At 35.6% G+C, this 16,640-nt stretch overlaps 1 long non-coding RNA gene across 1 annotated transcript; it reads left to right on the top strand.

Annotated features, from left to right (window-relative positions):
- Positions 1–7,869: 7,869 nt before the first annotated feature.
- Positions 7,870–10,808, top strand: LOC113347525. The gene is made up of 4 exons (XR_003359011.1): positions 7,870–8,066; positions 8,454–8,640; positions 9,462–9,532; positions 9,762–10,808. It is a non-coding gene; the product is annotated as an uncharacterized LOC113347525 (long non-coding RNA).
- Positions 10,809–16,640: the final 5,832 nt, after the last annotated feature.

Below are 16,640 nucleotides of genomic sequence, written 5' to 3'. Positions count from 1 at the left end.
CGTACCCATTTGCATACTTGGGTAGGTTATGTTCTAAAATTGGTTTGTTCATGAACTAATATATTTATATATTAAGGAATGCAATCTTTTGCAAACCGTGGCTATAATGTTCATCAATTAATTCGAGTGAATCAAAATCGATTTTGGTTCAATTGTGTCTTGTATACTTCTATGAGAATATAAACAATTGAACAACTCTAGAACTAGTTTCATTTGAGTCATTTGAACTAGTTATGGTTAAGATGAATAAGTTAGATATGAAAGTGTTTATATGGCTAACTTCGGTTAACTATTGTTGATCCAACAAAGGTGCACACGTTTAGGTACGGTTACTCATATCAAATGAAGTCACCTTTCATTTATGTGTAACAAGCTAAGTTCGATCTAACGGTTGAAAGATATTAGGTTGAGTCTAATAAGGTTTTTATCTAACGGTGAATATTGAATGCTTTGTTACCAAGGTAACATTGATTGCAAACCCTAATTTGAAGACTATATAAGGGAGAACTCTAACAACTGGGAAACCTAATCCCCACACCTCTTGTGTGATATTAGTCACGACTAGAGTCGATTCTCCTTTAACCTTAGGTTTTTCTAAAACCCAGTAGGTTAACGACTTGAAGACTTCATTGGGATTATGGAGCCAGACCCAACTATTTTCTCTGTAGTTGCGTGTTATGATCTTGCGGTTTTCTATCGTGATTGAGTACTATCTTCTCTAATATTTTCTCGAGATTTAATCTCTGATAGGAAAGATAAAAAGCAGCCACAAAAATCTTCGTCTCATCGTTTGTGATTCCACAATATCTTGTTTCGCTACCATACGATTAAGATTATTGTGAAATGATTGATATTTCTGGGATGTTCTTCGGGAATACAAGTCTGGTATATCAATTGGTTCTGTTCACCTTGATTTATCAAAATACGGAAAAAAACTCATAGGTATATCTGTGGGAGACATACTTATCTATTCAATAGACTTTTCTATGTGAGACAGATTGGTTTATCAAGTCTTCGACTTTGGGTCGTAGCAACTCTTAGTTATGGGTGAGATCATCTAAGGGAATCAAATGCACAAAATCCGGCATGGTTCTATAGGCGTAAGGAACGCGACTGTACCTTGATCAGTGTGAGATTGGTTAGGGCTCAACAACATTCCAGTCTGCAGTTAACTTGTTGTAGGTTAGTGTCTTTAGCGGCTTAATACAGTGTGGTGTTCAAATCTGGACTAGGTCCCGAGGTTTTTATGCATTTGCGGTTTCCTCGTTAGCAAAATTTCTGTGTCTGTGTTATTTATTTTCCGCATTATATTTTCTATATAATTGAAATATCACAGGTTATGCGTAAGTTCAATCAATTGTGAATCCAACCTCTGGTTGTTGATTAAATAGATTGACACTTGGATATTGGTTTTTGATACCGTCCAAGTTATTTCTTATGTTCAATCGGGCTCGCAAATTCCTATTTGTTTGATTACAGATTGAATTAAGAAATAGAGATATAACTCTTTTATATACTTTTCTTAAGTTTGATTCTGACTGTCTAGTTGATTCTCTTGAAAGTATATTGGAGTTAGTCCATACAAATTGCTAAGAGAAATATTGGGTGTGGTTGTTAGACCCCCACTTTTTCAAAATCAAGGTGAATAGGAAACTCAACTAATAATCTGGTCTTATACTCCCGAAGAGCAGCCTAGAAATATTAGTCACCTCACAATGACTTAACTGATTAATATAAGAAGTTATTGCGGAATCACCTGAGTCTGAGACGAAAAACTGTTGGGATTACTTTTTATATCTTACCTATCGGAGATGATTTTCGATTAAATCTTAGAGAAGATAAAATTCAATATGATAGAAAAAGTAAGATCAGAATACACAACTACAGAGAAAATAGTTGGATCTGGTTTCACGAATCCCAAATGAAGTCTTCAAGTCGTTAACCTAATAATGGTTTTGGAAAAACCTAGTGTGGCGGACCGGAAAATTTCGCCTGGGACACCTGGGCGCGCAGGCCATAACTTCCCCGATGCGCCATGATGATGCTGCTTACCGGGCCTTAAAGCTAGGCAAATGCATGTCCATTTTCCCTTGAAAGCATGCTTGTGGAGCATGATGCAACTAACTTATCTTCCACAACGTTCCAACTTTCCCTTGTTCTGCAGAGGGTTTAAAGCCTTGAAGGCTATGGACAATCCTCCTTACATGCATCTCTGGATTTCAAGTGCCCTGCCTCGACATAGGAAATTCATCATTGAATTTCCTATCGAGCTGAGTAACCGTCACACTGCCTCTTCTTGTAGATTAGGCATTGCTGAGAGCATAAACTTGTCTTTCTCGTGCCAAGGGTGCATCAATCAGGCTCATGCAGTACTATCCTTAGTGTTTCGAGGCCATGCCCAATGCGCCATTTGTACATGCCTAAGTAAAACGCCTTGATAGGAAGTATGAGCATCCAAAGAATGGAATGAAACTTGCCTCATCAAGTTTGGCCACAATCATCTCTTGCGTCGATCTTCCGAGCCAGATAATATGAGAGGCCAGTATGCTGCAATCATCTCACAATTAGATGGTATGAGCGGCAAAGTGCTGGACCGGCAATGCTGCAACTCATTGTGGATGCCTACATACCCTTCCCTACTCCAAAAGGATCATGCACATACCGTATTTCATCCACAAAGGGACAAGTAAATCAAGCAAACTCGTTTGGAAGGCCGTGGCCAAGCAATAAGGGTAGTGGCCTAGTCCGTATAGGTCGTTCCGTCAAAATACATCCAAGTGATGCATATCTTTCCAGTGGCATGGCATAGTAATGACCATGCTTAATATTCTTCATTGGCAGGGATACACAGCTATAAAAGAGGCATAAGCATCATTTATACTCTTCTGGCTAAGCTATGAAGCTTACTTGGTGCATGGTCCGCATATGCACCTTCAACCAAATACCCCTCCCTATATATGTTAACTTGACATTTTTTACAACTTTGATTAGGGGAGAAAAAATCATTCATCAACTTCCACCTTTACTACTCATGGCCATTGCCATATATTTCTTGAATAACCGACCAAGATGGTTGCGAGTTCCAATGTCCGACCATGATGTCTGAACATTTCCTGAGCCAAGTCCACTAAAGGACGTGATGGTTGTATTTACGACTTTCTACAATAGGTCACTCCAATGTCCATTCGTGATGGCTGTACATTTCAAAAGCCTGCCTGCTCTGGCCTGTTGCACCATTGTGGTGCGATATTGGCCATAGGCCAATGACCTGCGTATTGTGCCATTTTGGCACTACTTTGTTCTAGGACATCCTCCCAACTGGCCTAATGCATCCTTTGATGCGAGATTGGCCTTTGGACAATATAGCTTACAACTTACACCCTCTTGGTGCCATATTAGCCTTAACTAATATGTCTGACATAATGCGCCATTTTGGCACCCATTGGCCTAGGCCAATGTTCCTTTTGCAACGCAACTGAACTTGAGATGAAGCTTCATCTCATGCCATGGCGCATCTTTAAGAATGCATTCAGGGTTAGGTTTCCCAGCTGCTAGAATTCTCCCTTATATATAATCTTTCAAATCAGGGTTGATTACAATCAAGTCTAAGAAAGCTTAGTAACAAAGCAATTTATGTTCACCGTTATATTAACTCCTAACTTAAGATTCAAGATAAATATGCTTAGAAACTAAGCAATCAATCTCCACCGTCAGATGGTATTAATAGTTTACCGAAAAGTGTATACCTTGTTGTCTCAATAATAGTTTATCGAATTTAGCCATATTAACACTTATAACTTAGTCATATTCATCTAACACTTCTAGATCAAATATGATGACCAATCAATCATGATAGATGATCAAATGAATCTAAATGTGTTTCAAGAGAGTTATTCAAATGTTCATCATCTTATAAAAATTTATATGAACCATTTGAAATAAAATCGGTTTGGTTTGTAATTGTACAAAGTACTTATACAACAACCAATTTATGAATATAATGCCAAGGTTTTACAAACTAGTTTACATACCTTATTCCATTAAAGTTTCAGGGACTTTAGTTCACAAACGAACCTGAGTTCATGTGTATGAAAATACATACTTAGGATTTTAGAACTTGACCACTGTGTTCGCAAACTGAGTACGCGAACAACAGTTCCAAACTTTGGTTTTTTCCAGCCATTCGCAAACAAGGTACGCGAACAACAGTTCCATACTTGGCCTTGTCTAGCCGTTCGCAAACAGGGTACGCGAACAACAGCTCCAGACCTTTTTCACAGGTAAACCCGTTCGCAAACAAGAGTTCCATATCTGAACTAAAACTTTACAGTGCACATACAAAGTATACATACTGTGATATCCAGGCATTGAGGTTGTTCTAAAATTCTCATTTAATCATTGAACATCCTTAGAATACGCCAATGGTAACCTTACATATACCACTAGCTTTAAGTAATTGTCAAGTGATTAATCGATCAATAGAAACTTCCCAGGTTAACATCAAATGATTATCTCGAACAAATCATGTAAGATGTTTAACGTAATTTTCACATGATCATTTTTGAATTAACATTTAGTTTCCAACGATTAAATTGTTTACAACTAAACTCGTCAAGTAGATGATGAAGTTTAGTTAAAGCTAAAAATCTTCCAACATGTATTTCGAGAAATATATAACCGCGATAAACTTGGCTCGAAATTTCAAATGTGTATAATGTAAAAGTATATATAGCTATACGACTTAGTCTCTTTAGAATATAGAATAGAATAGAATTCACACTTCTATCCTAATCCGAGACGCAGCTATAAGTAGACTATAAATCAAGTATATAGTTTTGATCAACTAAACTTGACAAACAATCTTGAGATACCAACGCTTGCGATTCGACCGAGCAGTGCTCTAACGTCTCAGATTAGGATAGAAGTGTGTAATTGAGCTTTGAATTCACGATGTTCACCAATTGAAGAAGAAGATCTACTGAATAGGTTAGAGGAACTTCATCAAGAAAAGGTATGTGGAGACTAAAACTTATCTATCATTCAGAAGTCTATTCTATTCTATCTTCTAAAGAGACTAAGTCGTCTAGCTATATACACTTTTACATTATACACAATTGATATTCCGAGCCGAGTTTATCTCGTTTATATATTTCTCGAAATACATGTTGGAAGATCTTAGCTTTAGCTTAAACTTCATCATCTACTATTGACGAGTTTAGTTGGAAACAATTTATTTGTTGGAAACTAAATAATAAGTCAAGATGATCATGAGAAAATTATCTTGAACATATTACATGATATGTGTGAGACAATCATTTGATGTTAACTTGAGAAGTTTCGTATTGATCGATTAATCACTTGAAAATTACTCGAAGCTAATGGTATGTAGATTACCATTGTTGTCTTCTAAGGATGGTTCAATGATTAAGTGAGAGTTTGGAGCTACTACCAATTTCTGGATATAAGACAAGTTGTATACTTTGTATGCTAACTGTGAAGCTCTACTTCGGGTCTGGAACTCTTGTTTGCGAACGGACATACCTGTGAAAAGGCCCGAAACTTTAGTTCGCGTACTCTGTATGCGAACAGCTAGAAAAAGCTAATTCTGAAACTGTGGTTCACGTACTCTGTTTGCGAACGGCACAACAAGGCCAAAGTCCGGAACTGTGGTTCGTGTACTCCGTTTGCGAACACAGTGGTTAGTTCTAAAATTGGTAAGTATGACTTTTCATACTCATGAACTCAGGTTCGTTTGCGAACTCAGTTTGCAAACTAAATTCCCTGTAACTTTAATGAAATAAGGTATGCGAACTTGTTTTTCAAATCGTGGCATATTTTTCATGAATTGGTTCTTGTATAAGTACTTTGTACAATTACAAACCAAATCGAACATGTTTCAAATGGTTCATATATATATTTTTATGAGATGATGAACATTTGAACAACTTTCTTGAAACACAATTAGATTCATTTGATTATCTATCATGATTGATTGATCATTATATTTGATCTAGAAGTGTTAGATGAATATGGCTAAACTATAACTCTTCATATGGCTAAATTCGGTTAACTGTTATTGATCTAACAGGTTATACACGTTTAGGTACGGTTCATCCATATCTACATATAGGTATATTTCATTTGTATGTGTCAAGCTAATACCATCTAACGGTGGAGATTAATTGCTTTGTTTCTAAGCAGACTTAGCTTGAATCTTAAATAAGGAGTTCATCTAATGGTGAATATTAATTGCTTTATTACTAAGCTATCTTAGCTTTGATTGTAAGAAACCTTGATTTGAAAGACTATATAAAAGAGAACTCTAGCATCTGGGAAACCTAATCCCGACACTCCTGCGTGTCCTAGTTGCAAATTATAGTCGATTCTCCATTAACCTAGGTTTTCCAAAACCATTATTAGGTTAACGACTTGAAGAATTCATTTGGGATTTGTGAAGCCAGATCAACTATTTTCTCTGTAGTTGCGTATTATGATCTTACTTTTTCTATCGTATTAAGTTTTATCTTCTCTAAGATTTACTCGAGATTTTTCTCCGAGAGGTAAGATATAAAAAGTAATCACAACAGTTCTTTGTTTCAAACTCTTGTGATTCCGCAATAACTTGTTATGTTAATCGGTTAGGTTATTGTGAAGTGACGAATATCTCTAGGCTTCTCTTCGGGAGTATAAGACTGAATTATTAGTTGAGTTTCCTTTTCACCTTGATTTATCTAAAGACGGAAACAAAACCAGAATAGACATATCTGCGGGAGACAAATTTGTCTATAAGTCTTCGACTTTGGGTCTAGCAACTCTTAGTTGTGGGTGAGATCATCTAAGGGAATCAGGTGCGCAGAGTTCTACTGGGTTTCAAGAGGCATAAGGAACGCGACCGTACCTTAATCGGTGTGAGACTTGGTTAGGGCTCAACTACATTACAATCCGAAGTTAACTTGTAGTATGCTAGAATCTGTAGCGGCTTAATACAGTGTGGTGTTCAAATATGGACTAAGTCCCGGGGTTTTTCTCACATTTGCAGTTTCCTCCTTAACAAAATTTCCGGTGTCTGTGTTATTTCTTTTCCGCATTATATTTGTTTCTGATAGGTGTCTAAAACACCTTGATATTTATCAATTTTTTATCCTTTCTTTGCTAAGTTTTCTTGTAAATATGTATCTTATGTTTAGTTTTGAGTTTTAGGTATTTTGGAGTCATTTGGAAGAAAAGAAGAAGAAACAACGCAAAAGTCTCATCTCATGTGCAGCTGCTGTTGGAGGCGGATTATTTCTCATTATTTTCTTTTATTTCTTCATCTCTGTCTGAAAAGCATGTCGACTTTAGTGATGCAAATTTATCTGTCTGAAAAGCACGACAACTTTAGTGATGAAGAGAAATTAAAGGGAAGAAGTGGATCTGAGAAGCAAGAGACGGCTGCTGTTGGTGGAAGAACTCTAGCGAAAAAAAAGCGCCAAAAGAAGTTGTATCGATGCACGCGGTTAAAGCTCATGTCAATAAATTGGAGACCAAGAACAATGACGGCGAAACTGGAGCTAAATGATAATTCTAATTCTCTTTGCTGCTGTCAGAGAAATGCAAAGGCATGGACTGGGAATGGCGCACGGTACAGTGGCATAGGTAGAAATTGACGTTTAATTCCAAACTTGTTGGGCTTTGGACAATCTAATCCTGTCCTCTGAGATCTAGTATTGGGAGGTCCAAATTTACACAATTTGAAACGAGTTAATAATCCTTATATGAACGATTTAGTCCAAAATATTTTTCTTTCATGCCAAAAATGACCCTCATCCGACGCATACTAATTTCTTCACAAATCATTTCTTCACTTCGATTCCTCATTCGGCACTGCTCTGCAGTGACGATGAAAATTTAGGTTTTAGTTGATCACTTTGATCGATTGCTTCTTTCAAATTGCAAGGATTTCTGTCTCCATCTCTTGTATATGTACAGATCAGACATGAAAGAGGTTATATGGACAGATCAAACATGAAAGAGGAGGTTTGAATCTTCTATATATGGGAATCAATGTTTATTCTACTAGTTTTCAGGTTAGTGATCGAACTTTGGTTACTCTTTATTCATTTATCTCTTGATCTACTTTTTTTTTCTACTCGATTTTTATCGGTTTCGATGTTTGCTATTTTGATCGATCAAAAATATGTTCAACCTTTTATCATTATTTTCAATTTTAATTGAGAAAAACGTTGATTGTTTTTCTATCTGGATGATTCAGCTATTTTTTGAATTATTTAGATTTGATTTTTTTATTTTAGGTTTTTGATTATGATTTTTTTTTTGTTTAATTTTGATTTTAAGCTTAATTTAGTGAATAGAGATTGGTATCCTTGTATGTTGATTGAGATCCTTGACTGTGTTTTTTTTTTTCAATAGTTGGTTGTTGATTTTTTAGATCTAATTGTTTTTTTTTTCTCCAGGTGGAACTCGAAGCACAATATTGTGTGTAAATTTTTCAATCTGATTTAGTTTGTAAAAGAATGCTGGTTTTGGTCTTTCATCTTGAGATGAGGGAGAAGAAGAGATACGAAAAAAAAATTGCACACACTAAAGGCATCAGGAAAACAATTGAAACTCCCCTATCTTGCTTGGACTTCCTTCATTAAGGTATATAAAATTTTCTACCACCTTGTAATTCTTTTTCGTCTTTGAATTCAACTTGATGATCAAAGTGTGTAATTATAAACGAGATAGAGAACAGGGGAAATAGAGTAAAAATGTTGCCATTAATTAAAATGTAAACTGGATTGTGGTATTGTTTCCGTGAATGGGGATTTAAGTATTAATGAGATTTTAAAAGAGTGGGTTTGATGGAGTCGGAAAATTTAGATGGTAACTATTTATAAGGGATTTGTTGGAATTATTTTGGAGTGAGTATAGGTATAGTAGTAATTTTAAAAATTACTACTAAAGAATACGAAGGGGAACAATATTATGGTTACTTCTTAATAAACTCATGGGGAATGCAGTGGCATTGGCAGGTGATGATCATGGCTATTGCATGAGATGTCATGAATCTTAAAGTAATGCTTAGCATCGGCATTCCACTAAGGAGTGTCTAGGGGTGATGTTGGATTTTTGAGCACTTGTACTAGCTGATGCTCTAAATTTTATATGAAGTAAATTGTATGAGAACAAGATGAAAGGTCACTAAAAAGTTTTTGAGTAGGTAAGTGCATATGTTTGGACAGAATATAAATAGATGCACTAATTTATCAAAATGGTAAAAATAATATGAAAATATTTAATAACACGGATGAGTTGATGGTGCTGGGATGGTGGGTTGAAGAGTGAATGCTTTTATATCGAATTGATGCACTGGCAAAATATGATGTTGATGGTTTTAATTCCCAGTTTGTTCTTTCTTGAATCTTTCTTAATTCATCGTGTTCATGTTGTTGAGTTTAAACTTGAAAATGCATGGTTAGGTGAAGGAAAAAAAGGCTACGGAAGAATTGTTATTGTTAAGACAAAGAGTTACGGAGCTTGAACATTTATGGTATGCAAATTATCATATCTGTTTTAAATGAGATTTTTGTCCATTTTAATTTTTTTTCTTCTATCTGATTAATTTGTTGATTCTATTGTCAATTTTATGGTATAATTAGGTCGGTTGAGTTGCGCGATAATAAGATTACTTGTAGCAAAGGATCCTCATTCAGAAACTGAACTGTTTGGTGCTTTTGATTGTTATATCTAAATGGGTTTACTGTGAACTGAATTTACAGGAATCTGGGTGAGTTAAGAAGCTATAGAAGTTCAAAGGCTACAGCAAGAAGGTAATGGCACACAACATGCTCGAGAAAAGGCCTGAAATACAGCCGGGGAGGAGTGCTTGCTGTGATTGATTTTGTGGGCATGTTTGAGCTATTAAAGACATGGATTTTGAAGCTGATGACAAGCAAGGAACTTGGGTACAATTGAATAGTTTTGATGCGCAAAAATCCAGATGAAATGTATGGTGCTGTGACTGAATTTTGGTGAAGTATTTCAATGAGAAGATGCTCTGATTTTGTGGATTTTGGTCGTGTTTGAGCTGCTGTGAGTTCTCGAGCTATAAAACAGTGAAGCTCTTGGACTGAATTTCAGTAGAAGGTGCTGTTGCTGCCGTGCAGATTGAATGATGGGAATTTGGTGGATTGCTATACAGGGAATGAATTGGGTGTATTTGTGCCTGAAATTCAGACGAGAAGGGCTGGTGATGGACTGCTTTTGTGAGTCTCTACAAGGAAGTGGAGTTTAGGTCGAGTCTTTTGGCGGAAGACAATGTCACCAATGCAGCTGGACTGAACCATGTTCTTGTCTACTGTAGACATGGTTTGATGGCAGGGGACGTGTGTTGGTCTGGGTGTTTGCCGTGACTGAACATGGACTCTGTTGATGGGTTTGAGGTGATTTCAGAGGCCTGTAGGGTTTGTGAAGATTGAGATTTGTGCGGTGTTTATCTTATGCGACATTGCAGGAGAAGAAAAGATATACAGAGGCGTTAAAAATACAGAAAAGGGGCGACCTTTACATCACAGTTCTGCGCCGGCGAAAACCTAAAGGGACTACCATTAGTTCCAGTTCCTGTGACCTGTACCTGTTCTACAACAACAGCAACTCTGTTTGCTGCCTGGGTTTAATCTAAACTTTTTCTTCTTTTGAACATCTTTTAAGCCTTGTATTTTGGAGAACATATGAACATGAGTAGCTAAAACAATCTTTGATTGAGGGCGATTTCAAAGTCCGAAATATGAACCTATAATTGATATGAAATAACTTGTTCTCTTGCACTTATTCTCATTATTGTTTGATTTCTACCATGCTAATAATGTTTATGGATTGTTCCTTAATTGTTTAAGTTCGAAATTAAATAGTTATGTCACAATGTTATTGCTAGTTTATATTTTCTTCGACCCGTAATTGTCTAGAGAATTAAACCAAATAGCGATATATGGGTATTGATGATGGGACTTTGTTAAGTACCCGTATGTAGAAATCGACACTAGTAGGTAATTCAAGTCACACCTAGTAAGCATACCTCTAGGTAACTTGACAAGTAGAAACCGGCAGTCGACCGCTTCTGTATCCGGTGAACTTAGGAGATAATAACGGGATAGTTGAGCGTATTAATTATCCTAGGTTGTTAGTAACAAGATAATGCGAATAACATGTTATATATCGATTTGGTTTATATTCCATGGTCGAGAATGAATCCTTAATCAATCTCATCTCATATTTGAATACAACTTTGTGATTTTCAGAATTTCTACAACAAAATCTTCTTTGCTAAGAATACTTCCATAACAACTTTTGCTTCATACCTCCCTCGGGACGATCCTGCTTTCATTATACTACTTGCTAGTGTAAAGAGAATTAGAAAATATTATTTGCGAGTTGACACCTCGTCAGTTTCTATAATTGAAATTTCACAGCTTGTGCTTAGTTCAATCATATTTGATAAATCTAAACTTGTAGGTTGGATAGAACTTGATTGACATTGGTCTTTGGTACCATCCGAGTTATTCTCATATCAATCAGTCTCAGGGATTTCTATCTAGTTGATTTACTAATTGTATTTAGAAAGAGATAAATCTCTTTGATATTTCTTGATTGAATGTCGCTTTTAAGTTGGTTCTTTCGGAATTATATTGGAGTTGAGTCCGTACAGACTTTCGAACGAAATATTGGGTGTGGTTATTATACCCCCGAGTTTTCAGCATCTGCCAGTGGGTTAGTTCTTACCTGGAAATTTAACGTCTCTAACTATCTCCATTTTGGATTTCTCTAATAATCAATAAGTGCTACTATCTCGCCAGCAAATTATGGCACTCCTTGGTTGTATACAGGTTAAAATGGTAGTCCCAATTAACTGAACTCTTGGAAAAATGATTTAAAATAGTAACAATAAGAGTGTTCTACCTTGGGCTTGTTATAGGTGACATAAACTTTGTTCTTCATGATCATGAGAAATATAGATGGCACCCAATTAACTCCTCTGAAGATGATATCTTCATGGGAGAAATAGAAGACAATGGTCTCACTGACATTGGCTACATTGAATGTCCTTTTATTTGGACCAGCAAAAGAATTTGAAATCTCCACACTGAGCAAAGACTTGACAGAGGCTTAGCTATTAAAAATTGGCTTGATATATATCCTAATTCTACCATTTCAAATCTTCATACTATTGGTTCTGACCATAACCTAATTCTGCTCAATACCAATCCCAACTGGAACCTAGGTTAAGTACCCTTTAAATTGTTTTGGTCCCTGGCTAAACCACCGAGAATGCAAAGACATTATCTCTTAATGCTGGAAGCAAAGACACTTAGGGTCTTCTGCTTATTCTATGGCAAGAAAACTAAAGAACTCTATTGTTGGGGCTTAGAAAGTCAAGCTTTTTTGGGGGCTTTCTAGGGTCACCACATATCAATTGGGACACCCCTCATCATATATTTATATAAAGACTAATATGATCCCATATGATTTTAGATAATAAACTTGATTAACATTATTAATCATGATTATCAAATTAATTAAGACTAATTCATCTCTTCAAGTTAGATGAAATCAAAACAAACAAAAATCAGAGGGAAGAGAAGAAGAGGAAAAAAAAATTGGGGATTTTTTTTTGGAAATGAGTGATTTAAGCAAGACTTTTGATGAAGATGATGAGCATAATTTCATCATGATGAGGATGATGATCATAAAGAAAACCCAAAACTATTTTCTTCTCCTACTCTTTCTCATTCAAATATCATGATCAAAATTATGATCATCATAGAAAAAAAAAACTAAGAAAACACACCTTTTATTTTTGTTTTAAATGGCTAAAAAAATCCAATTTGATGAATTTTGGGTAAAAGAAAAATAGTTTCTGAAGATGTTTACGGCTGGGAGTTCTTAGATTCCCAACCGTGAATCAAGATTACGGTTGGGATAGTTTGTCGCCCCAACCGAAAGTCCATATTTCGGCTTGGTTTTCCCAACCGAAAGATTTTTTGATTTTTTTTTTCGTTTTCATAACCTAGTCGAAAGTGCGGTTACGGCTAGGATGATTTGTCGACCCAACCGTAGAAATGAAAAACAGTTGGGAAATGATGGTGTTCCAAGCCGTATTCTTTATTTACGGCGGGGAAATAAAGAATTCCTAGCCGAAATCATTTTTATAATTTTCTTGTTTTTAGAACCAGGTAAGGCTGGGATTTCCCGGCCGTAATTGATTCTGGAAACTCCAAAAAATCAGAAAACTAATTTCGGTTGGGATAACCAAGCCGTAAAATGTACTTTCGGCTGGGAGTTCTTAGATTGCCAGCCGAAAACACCTTCAGAATTATTATTTTTTACCCGAAATTCAGGGAATCATATTTTTTAACCATTTAAAAGCAAAAATAAATTGTGAGTTTTCTTAGTTTGTTCTTTTTATGATGATCACCATCTTTATATCTATGAATTTATGATAATAGTTTTGGGTTTTCTTTATGATCTTCGCTCTCATCGTGATGAAACTATGATCATCATCTTTTATCACAATTTATGAATGAGAAGAGAAGGATGGGGAGAAAATATTAGATTTAGTTTTTTTTAATGATCTTCATCATGATGAAATCATGATCATCATGATTTGTAAATGAGAGGAGAAGGAGAAGAAGAAGATTATAGATTTAGGATTTTTATTTTTTTTAATGAATAGTGAAATTTAGGTAAGGGTGTTTTTGACTTTTGATATATCTTGAGTCCCCCTAACCATTTTTTACCTCCCCAAAGCATTTAAGCCTCCAAAATGGTCAAAAGACCAAGACTTTCTAAGCCCCAATAATAAGATTCAAACTAAAGGTTGTCAAAGGAGAGGTGAACATTTGGAATAATACTGTTTATGGGAACATCAAGTCTAACCTTGAAGGATGTATCAAATAGCTATAGTGGATCACCAAAAACAAGTTTGACATTGGTAGAGGTGCACCCATCATAGAAGCCAAGAAGAATGCCCAACACTGGCTTGACATCCAAGAGAAATTCTGAAAAACAAAATGTGGAGACCAACTTATCATATGCGTAGATAGAAACACCAAATTCTTTCATGACTCATCCAAGAAAAGAATGAGAAGGAATATGATTGATTCCATACAACAACAACAACAACAACAAAAGGAGAATGTCCCATTGATATCAAAGATATAATTGAATGTTTTTCTTCTCAATTTGAAAGTATGGCCACTTCTGAACCTATAACCATCAATCAAAACATTATTAATTTTATACCCAAAAACATTTCCCTCTCTGAAATTGAAAACCTTCTTGATACCCCTGATACTATGGAAATCAAAATGTTCTCGTCGGTATGGATGGTGAAAAATCCCCAGGTCCTAATGGTTTCCCTCTAAACTTCTTCCAAGCCAACTGGGAAGTTGTTGGGGGAGACATTGTAGAAATGGTCCAAAATTTCTTCAACTCTGGATTCATCCTCAAAGAAATGAATTCTACCTTCATATCCATTATTCCAAAACTGACATACCTATAACCCCATCTCACTTTAGACACATATCTTTGTACATCAAAACATACAAAATCATCTCTAAACTTCTTGCTCAGAGACTAAAACCCCTGCTACCCAAAATCATCTCCTCATTCCAATCTGCCTTCATCCATGGTAGACAAATATCTTCCAACATAGCCAATGCTTATGAGTTGATCGACCACACAAATACCAGAAATCGCAAGATATGTGATAAAGTCATTACGGGAATCAAAACTGATAGGAAGCTTTTGATAGAGTCGACTGGAGCAATATGATGGCCATCATAAAACAAATGGGCTTCAGTGAGAAATGATGTAATCTTATCCATTAATGCATCTCCATCATCAATTTTGTTGTTTTAATTAGTGAATGTGAAATTATGAGGATACCCAAATACACCATGTTTTTTTTGTTTCAACCTATAAGTCTGATACCAAGTGTGATCGTCCATGGACAAAGTCGAGACAATACAACAACAAGTTATTCACTTGAAAATAGTTACGATACAAGACCGATTGACTATATGATCAATTTCAAGTGATTAGGATTTAACGTACAAGTGTTATTTACTTTATTATTATAAATCAATTATAATGCGGAAGTAAAGTAAATTACACTGCAAGATTTTGTTAACGAGGAAACCGCAACGCAGAAAAACCCTGGGACCTAGTCCAATTTTGAATACTCTAAGAATTAAGTCGTTTACAAAGTAAAAATCCAACTTCATATAATTTAGACCAAGTAGTCTACCCCTAGTCACATAGTTCCCACAGTATCCCTGCGTCTACAACCGTCTGGTCACGCACGTGAATCTCAAGACAGAAATCACTATTGTTAGAGCACTGATCGGTTGAACTCGCAAGCGTTGTTATCTCAATCTTGTTTGTCAATTTTAGGTTATCAAAACTATATACTTGATTTCTAGTCTACTTATAGCTATGTCTCGTATTATGATAGAAGTGTGTAGTTGAGTATTAGACTTCACGGAGTTCACCAATTGAAGAAGAAAATATACTGAAGAGCTTGAAGGAACTTTATCAGCAAAAGGTATGTGGAGACTAAAACTTTTCTATCACTCAGAAATATATTTTATTCTATATTCTAAAGAGACTAAGTTGTATTGTTATATATAATTTTACATTATACGTATTTAAAATTTCGAGCCGAGTTTATCTCGTTTATATATTTCTTACAATACGTGCTGAAAGTTTTTTAGCTTTAGCTAAACTTCATCATCTACTTGATGAGTTTAGTTGTAGACAATTTATTTGTTGGAAACTAAATGTTAAGTCAAGATGGTCACGTGAAAATTACCTTGAGCATCTTACATGATTTGTGTGAGACAGTCATTTGATGTTAACTTGGGAAGTTTCGTATTGATCGACTAATCACTTGAAAATTACTTGAAGCTAGTGGTATGTGTAAGATTACCATTGTTGTCTTCTAAGTGCGTTTCAATGATTAAAAGAGAGTTTTAGAACTACTACCAACATCTGGATATAACACAGTATGTGAACTGTGAAGTTCTAGTTCAGGTCCGAAACTCTTGTTTGCGAATGGGTTTACCTGTGAAAGGTCCAGAAATGTGGTTTGCGAACGGCTAGACTAGGCCAGATCCGGAACTGTGGTTTGCGAACAGCGTTTGCAAGCGGCTAGACTAGGACAAGTCTGAAACTGTGGTTCGCGTACTCAGTTTACGAATATAGTGGTTAGGTTCTAAAATCGGTATGACATTCATACTCATGAACTCAGGTTCGTTTGCGAACTCAAATTGCGAACTAAAGTCCCTGGAACTTTAATAAAATAAGGTATGCGAACTTGTTTTTCAAACCATGGAATTATGTTCATGAATTGGTTCTAGTATAAGTACTTTGTACAATTACAAACCAAATTGAATATGTTTCAAATGGTTCATATATATTTCTATGAGATGATGAATATTTTAACAACTCTCTTGAAACACATTTAGATTCATTCGATTATGTATCATGATTGATTGATCATCATATTTGATCTTGAAGTGTTAGATGTATATGGCTAAACTAGAAGTGTTCATTTGGCTAACTTCGATTAACTATTATTGATCCAACGGCTATACACATTT

Source organism: Papaver somniferum, chromosome 2, assembly GCF_003573695.1.
Source record: "Papaver somniferum cultivar HN1 chromosome 2, ASM357369v1, whole genome shotgun sequence".
In the NCBI taxonomy this organism is placed as follows: Eukaryota; Viridiplantae; Streptophyta; class Magnoliopsida; order Ranunculales; family Papaveraceae; genus Papaver; species Papaver somniferum.
The sequence above is the reverse complement of the archived record's forward strand: the minus strand, read 5'-3'. Positions and strand labels throughout refer to the sequence as shown.